This window comes from Elephantulus edwardii, unplaced genomic scaffold (assembly GCF_000299155.1).
Source record: "Elephantulus edwardii isolate Elephantulus edwardi_28Jun2011 unplaced genomic scaffold, EleEdw1.0 scaffold00255, whole genome shotgun sequence".
Taxonomy (NCBI): domain Eukaryota; kingdom Metazoa; phylum Chordata; class Mammalia; order Macroscelidea; family Macroscelididae; genus Elephantulus; species Elephantulus edwardii.
The window spans coordinates 4,326,197-4,334,988 of NW_006400005.1; the positions used below are offsets into that span (position 1 = coordinate 4,326,197).

At 44.0% G+C, this 8,792-nt stretch overlaps 1 pseudogene; it reads right to left on the minus strand.

The window, feature by feature from the left end:
- Positions 1-5,726: 5,726 nt before the first annotated feature.
- On the minus strand, positions 5,727-6,666 carry LOC102867802 (annotated as a pseudogene).
- Between the last annotated feature and the right edge of the window lie 2,126 nt (positions 6,667-8,792).

The window sequence follows — 8,792 nt, forward strand, 5'->3', positions numbered from 1 at the left end:
ATGACAAAGTAAAATATTACAATAAAATGTGCAAAGAGTTGGAGTCAGAAAATCAAAAGGGCCGAACTTGCTCAGCATTTCTCAAGCTCAAGGAACTGAAGAACAAATGCAAACCTCGAGTTGCTATAATCAAGGATGCCTTAGGCAAAATATTAAATAAGCCAGGAAGTATTAAAAGAAGATGGAAAGAATATACTGAGTCACAGTGTCAAAAGGAATTGGCAGACACAGAAGAATTTCATGAAACAACATATGAGCAAGAGCCTATGGTGATGAAGGAAAATGTTCAAGCTACTTTGAAAGAAATAGCAAAAAATAAGGCCCAAGGAATAGATGGTATACCAATTGAAATATTTCAGCTAACAGATGCTGCCCTGGACGTGCTCACCAAGTTGTGCCAAGAAATCTGGAGAACAATCACCTGGCCAACTGACTGGAAGAAATCTATATTTGCTCCCATCCCTAAGAAGGGTGACCCAACAGAGTGTGGAAACTGTAGAACAATCTCATTGATTTCACACGCAAGCAAGATTCTGCTGAAGATTATCCAAAAACAACTAGAACAGCACATCAGCAGAGAACTGCCAGAAGTCCAGGCTGGGTTAGAAGGGGTCATGGTACTAGGGATATTGTAGCTAATGTTAGATGGATCTTAGCTGAAAGCAGGGAATACCAGAGGAATGTCTATCTGTGTTTCATTGAATATGCAAAGGTGTTTGACTGTGTGGATCATAACAAACTGTGGCTGACTCTGAGAAGAATGGGAATCCCAGAACACCTCATCATGCTAATGCAAAACCTATACTTGGACCACAAGGCAGTCATCAGAACAGAGCAAGGACACTGCATGGTTCAAAATTGGGAAGGGTGTACACCAGGGATGTGTCCTGTCTCCATACCTTTTCAACCTGTATGCAGAACAGATTATCTGGGAAGCTGGGATCTATGAGGAGAAATGTGGGGTCAGGATTGGTGGAAGATCTATTAACAATCTTATTATGCAGATGACACAACCCTGCTTACTGAAACTGAGGAGGACCTGAAGCACTTGCTGCAGAGGGTCAAGGACTTCAGCTTTTAATATGGATTGAGGTTTAATATCAAGACAAAGATTCTCACCACTGGACTAACTGGCAGCATCAGGATGGATGGTGAAGAGATTGAGATTGTGAACAACTTTAGTTTGCTTGGCTCCACAGTCAACACTCTTGGCACCAGTAGCCAGGAAATTAAAAGAAGCATTGCCATGGGAAAGTCTGCTGTTAGGGACCTCTCCAAAGTACTGAAGAGCAATGGTGTCTCTCTGGAGACTAAGGTGTGTCTGATACATGCAATGGTCTTTGTGATCACTTGTTATGCATCAGAGAGTTGTACAATGACTAAGGAGGATAGAATGAGAACCGATGCCTTTGAGCTGTGGTGCTGGAGAAGAGTATTGAGGGTACCGTGGACTGCTAGGAAAACAAACAGATTCATCCTGGAAAGGGTTAAACCAGGTGACTCCTTGAAGGCAAGGATTCTGAGGCTCCATCTAATATACTTTGGACATGTAAAGAGGGACTGCTCCTTGGAGAGGGACATCATGCTTGGTAGGTTGGAGGGACAGCACGGGAGGGGAAGGCCCTCCATGAGGTGGATTGATTCAGTGACTGGGGTAATCGGGATGGGTGTATTAGAGACAGTGCTATTGACACAGGACAGAGCAGAATTTAGGGCTGTTGTACATAGGGTCACTATGAGTCGTAAGCGACTCGATGGCACATGACATCAAGAACAACAACCCTCTCTTGGAAGCGGGAGTGGCTTGACTTCCAAATTAGCTTGCCTCTGTAAACCCTATGAACTTGGAGAAACAAGACAGTTATACAAGTGATCATGATGGTCTTTCATTCATAGGGTTGCTATGAGTCGCCTACGACTTGAGAGCATTTCACAACAACAACCCACTCATGTTTAATCAAGGTGTTGTTCAGCTTCCAAATGTAGATTTCTTTATCCTTTATCCTCTTGTTACTAATTTCTAATTTTGTAGTATTGTGATCTGAGAAGATGCTTTGTATTATTTCTATGTTTTTTAATTTATTGATGCTTGCCTTGTGACCTAAAATGTGATCTATTCTGGAGAATGTTCAACGCAAATGAAGAAGAAGGTATACTGTGCTTTTTTGGATGTATTATCCTATAATTATCTATCAGATCAAGTTGGTTTATCATGTGGTTTAATTCTTCTGTATCTTTGTTGAGTTTCTTTCTGGTGGTTCTGTCTTCTCTTGAGAGTGGTGTACTGAATTTTCCAACTACTATACTAGTGTTGTCTATTTCCTTTTTCAGTTTTGTTTATGTTTGTTTCATCTATTTTGGAGGTCTTTCAGTTGGTGCCTAAATATTTATTATTGTTATGTCCTCTTGTTCTATTGACCCTTTAAGCATTATGTTGTGACCTTCCTTGTCCTTTGTGATGGTTTTTACATTGAAATTTATTTTATCAGAGATTAATATCACTACTCCTGCTTTTTCCTGGTTTCCATTTGTTTGGTATATCCCCCCCTTTTATCTTTATCTTCATTTCTCAGATGTGTCTCTTCTAGATAACATATTGATGAATTTTGTTTTTTCTCTTCAGTGGTGCATTTAAACCATTTATATTCAGTGTGATTATTGAGAGGCAAGGTATTATTGCTATCATTTTGTTGAGTTCTTTTGGTTGTTGCCAGTTACCTTGGTCCATCCTGCTTTACATGGCACCTCTGTAATAGGGACATTTCTCAGTGTTTCCTGCAATGCTGGTCTAATTTTTACAAACTCCCTTAGGTTCTGTTTTTCTGGAAATATCTTGATCTCTTTTTAATATTTAATGGACAATTTTTCTGGGTATAGTATTCTTGGTTGACAGTTGTGTTCTTTGAGTGTTCAATGTATGTCATTCCACTGTCATCTTGCTCACAAGGTTTCTGCTGAGAAATTAGCACTTAATCTTATGTGCTCTCCCTTACAGGTTACTCTCTGTTTCTCCTTCTCTGCTTTTAGAATTCTCTCCTTATCTTTGGTTCTGGCAAGTTTGACTATGATATGCCTTGGTGTTTTTATTTTGGGGTCTATTATATATGGTATTCACTCGGTATCTTGAAAATATATTCTGTCATTCTTTATTGTGCCTGGGAAATTCTCTTCTAGTAATTCTTCCACAACTTTCATGGTGACTCTCCTTGCTTCTTCCTGTTCTGGGATTCCGATTATGTGCAAGTTACTTCTCTTGATGGTATCCCAAGTTAGTCTTAGATGTTCTTCTTTTTCCTCCCTTTTTGATTCTGCTTTTTGCTCTAGCAGATCGTTGGTAACAATTCTATCTTCTATTTCAATGGTTATGGTTCATCATTTCAACTCTGTTCATGTGTCCCTCCATCATGTTGACAGCATCTGTAACCTTGGGCCTCATATTTTGGATTGTGGTTTCTTGCTTTTCCAGTGCCTCTACTGCCTCATCCGTTTTATCTGCTTGGTTTTGGTTTGTTGTTTTTTTTTTTAAGCTTCTCCTGATATTTGCTTGCAGTGTCCTGTAGTTCTTTTTTATAGGAAGAAAATTTATTCCAATGTAAAACAGAGAGTTCATTTAAGGAGAAAGATAAGAAAAGTTTATTTCCATCAGGATTTCTGGAGGTCAGGGCCCCATCAGCTTGTCGCCGACCAGCCCAGGACGTGGGTGACCACAGGCCAAAGGGTTGATGGCACTCAGGCACACCTTGACTACTCCCTCTCATCTCCCCCCACACACAACAACAGAGCAGATCCCTGACTTAAGTGAAGCACAAACGGGTGTGTGTGCCCAGAAAAATACTTTGGCTAATTTGATTCTCTGATGATCTCATTTTGGGGGTGCTTAAAGAGCAGTGGCTGTAGAGAGTGCCGGAGTGAGGCACAGGGCCCACTCGCAAGGAATCAAGACATAGCTGGCAGTTCAGTTCATTCCTACTGTGAGCGTGTGCAAATATAAATACCCGGAGGCAAAGAAGCCCTGCAGTGTTCGTTCCATCGACATCATCTGAGGTGGCCAAGTTGCTTCTTCCAAAGCGAAAGTGCCAGCATGCTCATTTCACAGTCACTAGGAGCCTCACAGCATGCCCCTTTCACAGTCAGTAGGAGGCCTGCATGTGAAGCTTTATGGGGACCCCAAGTTCTGGATCTCAGTTCTGGCTGACACAGGTGGCTGCTTGGGAATGGGCAGTGTGCGCTCCTGAGCACCCCCTCGGCCAAGGTCAGCGTGAAGGACAACTGTCCTGTGCGTCCCCTACCCCAGGCCTCAAGCACCCCAGGCCTTGTGTTCTCACTCCACCTCTGGGGGACATACCTGGAAATAATCTAAAATGTCCCCACCTCACTCTTTCCGTGTGGGTGATGATAGCAAACCGCAAGGACCCACTGGAGGTGAGGGCCCCGTGCTGAGCCTCCGGACACCTCTTTTTACTGCTCTGGCTCCACAGCCTCTGGAGACCCCTCACGGGCCATGTTTTGCCTCTGGAAATACAGCCCAGCCCAGACCCCAAGGTTGGGTGTAGAGGCCCGGTGAGGGGCCCAGTGGGTTCTGGGAGGGGTCTCCTCAGGGATCATAAGGGAGGGCAGGGAGTGTCTCTTTGACCCACAAAGCCAGGGGTGCTGGTTTGTTTTGGTTAGGCACTTCCCAGGGTGGGCAACAGGGGCGCCACCTACCCCCTTCACGGAGTCGTCATGTGAAGGTGCATTGTTTGTTGTTGTTGTTGTTGTTATGTGCCGTCGAGTCCCTTGCGATTCATAGCGACCCTATGTACAACAGTCATAAACAGTGCTCTATCCCGTGCCAATCTCACTGCCTCTGACACATCCATCTCGATTACCCCAGTCACTGAATCAATCCACCTCATAGAGGGTCTTCCCCTCCTGCGCTGTCCCTCCACTCTGCCCAGCATGATGTTCCTCTCCAAAGACCTGTCTCTCCTTACAACATGTCCAAAGTATGTCATAGGACTCAATAACCTTAAACTGAAGTGTTTTGTCTCTCCAAATAAATTTGATAATTTCCCTTTCAATCTCCGTGAAAAATGAATTTGCTATCTGAATTGGGATTGCATTGAACATGTAGATTGCTTTTGGTAGGATTGTAGTTTTCACCATATTGAGTCTATCTATCCATGAACAGAGCACATTTTTCCATTTCTTTAGGTCTTTTATTGTGTCTTTTAGGAATGCTCTGTAGTTTTCTTTGTATAGGGCTATTGAAAGAATTTGTTCAAATTTGTATTTTAATTTTGTAAATAAACTAGTAGGGGGAAAACCCCAAAACAAACAAGCAAAAAGAGTATAGATGATAAAAAAACCATGACATGATGTTTTCAGATATGATGTCATAAATAATAAAAGAGCTATTGCCTGTGGCTTTTCTAAAGCTTCAAGTTTTTGTTTAAAGCTTTGGGAAAAACCGCAAAACTTTTAACAGAAGTTGGACTGCAGTCTCCTGACCTTCGAGACACAGGAGGAAACCACAGGTAAACAAGACCACAGGGATGCGCAAGCAGTGCGAGGTGGGTCCCCACTGCCCAGCCATTTGGCAGTCCTCAGGTTACATATTTCTTTAAAAAACAAAAATGAGAACAAAACAAAATTGGAGCGTCACAGTACCGGGCTGGATGAGAGGGTGTGGAAGTGTAGAAAGAGGGGACCATCCCAGCACTGCCCAGGTGATTGGCCACAGAGGCTCACAGCAGGTTGTACTCCCTCAGGTTGAGCTGCAGGAGGGTGTCCCTGAGAGCCCCAAACATGAAGTGGATGTTCTCAGTGTCGGTTGTGCAGGTGAAGTACGAGTAGATGATATTGTCAGAGTTGGGGTTCAGATCCACAAAGGTCTTTAGGATGAGGCCCTGGGTAGCCTGGGTGTTGTGCTGTGGCCCATCCAACTTGGGGAAGTAGTCTATGAGATGGGAGTAGAGGATCTTATCCTCCAGCAAGTCCTTCTTGTTGAGGAAGAGGATTATGGAGGAGTTCTAGAACCACGGGTAGGTGATGATGGTCTGGAAGAGCACTTTGCTCTCCTCCATGAGGTTCTCATTGTCCAACTCCACCAGAACCTGGTCATACTCGCTCAGGGCCATGAGGAACATGATGGACTTCAAGTTCTCAAAGCAGTGAATCCACTTCTGCTGCTCTGACTACTGTCCACCAACATCTACCATCCTGAAGATGATGTTCTCAAGGTCAAAGTGGTATCTGATGATGCCAGTGATGGGCATTCAGCATTCAGACCTGCAGCATTTCCTGCTGTGTGGGCAGGTAGCCGGAGGTGGTGATGCAGTCAACATCAGTCAGGTTGGCTGAGTTGGAGAGCTCACACTTGTGCCACAGGTCACAGCGCTCCTGGATCATGGTCATTCCACAGCATCTTGATGGAGTTGATGTACTGGTGCTCAAAGATGGTCACCTTCTCCACATCACCTCCTGGATCACGGGCATTGGCCTTATTTTTCTCATACTTATAGAAGATCTTCAGGGTCTTCATGGTCCAGATCATTGCCTGCATGGCCGTGAATATGTTCTGATAGACAAGCTTGGGAAGCGCTGCTTGTCCTTCTCTGAGTGGCCAGAGCCATGGATGATGTGCAACTGCTTGATGAATGTGCTCTTTCCACTCTTCTCCGTGCCAACCACATGGTTTTTGCTTGCAGTGTCCTGTAGTTCTTCAAGTTTGTTTTTAACCCATTGAAAATATTCAATCATTGTTCTTTTAAATTCTGTGTCAGAAAATTCCATCAGACTTTCTGACTTCAGGAAATCCATTGCGCGAGCACGTGTGTGTGTGTGTGTGTGTGTGTGTGTGTGTGTGTGTGTGTGTGTGATATTTTGCTTTGGGCTTTTGAGGGTAGTAAGTTAGCCTGCTTCTTTCAGGACATTGCAGAGGGGGGTTTTTTGTGCCTGAAACGATAGCAGGCTCTTGATCTGACATCACTACTCCAGAAGAAGGATAGGCAGGCAAATGAGTGGATGCATGTACAGTGTGGGTGCATGTGCAGACACATGTGTGAGAGGGAGATGGGGAGACGTGCATGCAGACTTATTGGGAGGGAGGCCTAAATGGAAAACCAGGAAGCCTTGGTTTTTTCCTCAAGAACTAGGTCTGCCACTCAAGTTGAGCGCCAGCTGTCTCACTCCTTCCTGCTTAAATTGATGAAGTCCCACAATTGCTCCAGCAATCAGCCGTGATCCCCCCTGAGTGTCTCACTCAAATTCCCATTGTTCTGCTTGCTCCTGGTAGGTGGGTCCCTCTGTAGCTCACTTCTCCACATTGCAGCTCTCTGCTAACTGCTGTGGCTTGCTGCTCCCTGCTGAGGCATACAACTCCCCCTGAGGCTCACTGCAACCCGGCAACCCTCATTGCTCCTGTGGCTCTCCAATGTCCACAGCAATGTTTTGTAAAGCACCTATATATTTGTGCCTGACAGCAGTTTTTCCCTCAAAGAACCTGAATTACCGAGGAGGAAGCCTGTTGTTCCCTTCTGAAAGTAGCTTCTCACCTCCACCGAGGTGCTCAGGACCTCCCTGTTGCCTGAGTTAAGGGATCCCATGTGGTCAAGTCAGACAGTAGTTTTTTCCTCCAAAGTACCTGAGTGACCAAAGAAAAAGCCTGTTGTTCCTTTATGAAAGTGCCTTCTCACCTCCATCTTTTATTTTGGTCTTAGTTTTTTCTGTTGTCTTCATCAGAGCTTGAACTTGTTACCTTTGGCCTGTGTTCATATGGTACTTTCTGAAATTTTTCAGTGTTCACCAATTCAGACATTAAGAGGTACATTAAAGTTAGTCAACAAAAGAAAACATTATTACAGACATCAAGAAAACAAAGATTCTCATGACTGGGCCTATTGGCAGCATCACCATAGAGAGTGAAGAGATTGAGATTGTTAATAGCTTTAGTTTGCTTGGTTCCACAATCAACACTCTTGATACCAGCAGCCAGGAAATAAAAAGATGAATTGCATTGAGAAAGTCTGCCATCAGGGACCTCTCCAAAATACTGAAGAGCAATGATGTCAGTCTGGAGACTAAGGTGTGTCAGATCCAGGCCATAGTCATTGCAATTACTTGGCTATGCCTCAGAAATCTGGACAATGACTAGGGATGATATAAGGAGAAGTGATGCCTTTTAGCTGTGGTGCTGGAGAAGAGTATTGAATATACTAAGGACTGCTAGGAGAACAAACAGGTTCATCCTAGAGAGGGTGAAACCAGGCTGCTCCTTGGAGGCAAGGATTCTGAAGTTTTGTCTGATGTATTCGGGCATGTGGCAAGGAGGGAATAATCCTTGGAGAGAAGTTTAGTCTGATAAACTTTGGGCATGTTGCAAGGAGGGACTAATCCTTGGAGAAGGACATTATGCTTGGGAGGGTGGATGAACAGTGCAAGAGAGAAAGACCCTTGATGAAATGGATTAACTCAGTGACTGAAGTAATGGGGGTGGGGGTAGGTGTGTTTGAGACAATAAGGTTGGCCCAGGAAAGAGCAGAGTTCAGAGCTGTTATATATAGGATTGTTATGAGTCGTAGATGACTCAACAGCACATAACAACAACAACAAGTCTTCTAACATCAACAATGAAAGAGATGGAGGTTGAAGATTGGGCAATGTTTGAAAATCATGGACTTTGAAATTTTGGCCCAACTTAGGTGTCTCTGGCTATATTGTGAGTAAAGAATTAAATTGTGGAATTAGTAAACAGGTTCTTAAGAAACCCTGAGGAGTCAAGAAATGTGCTCCTGAGCATGCAAGGATGGACA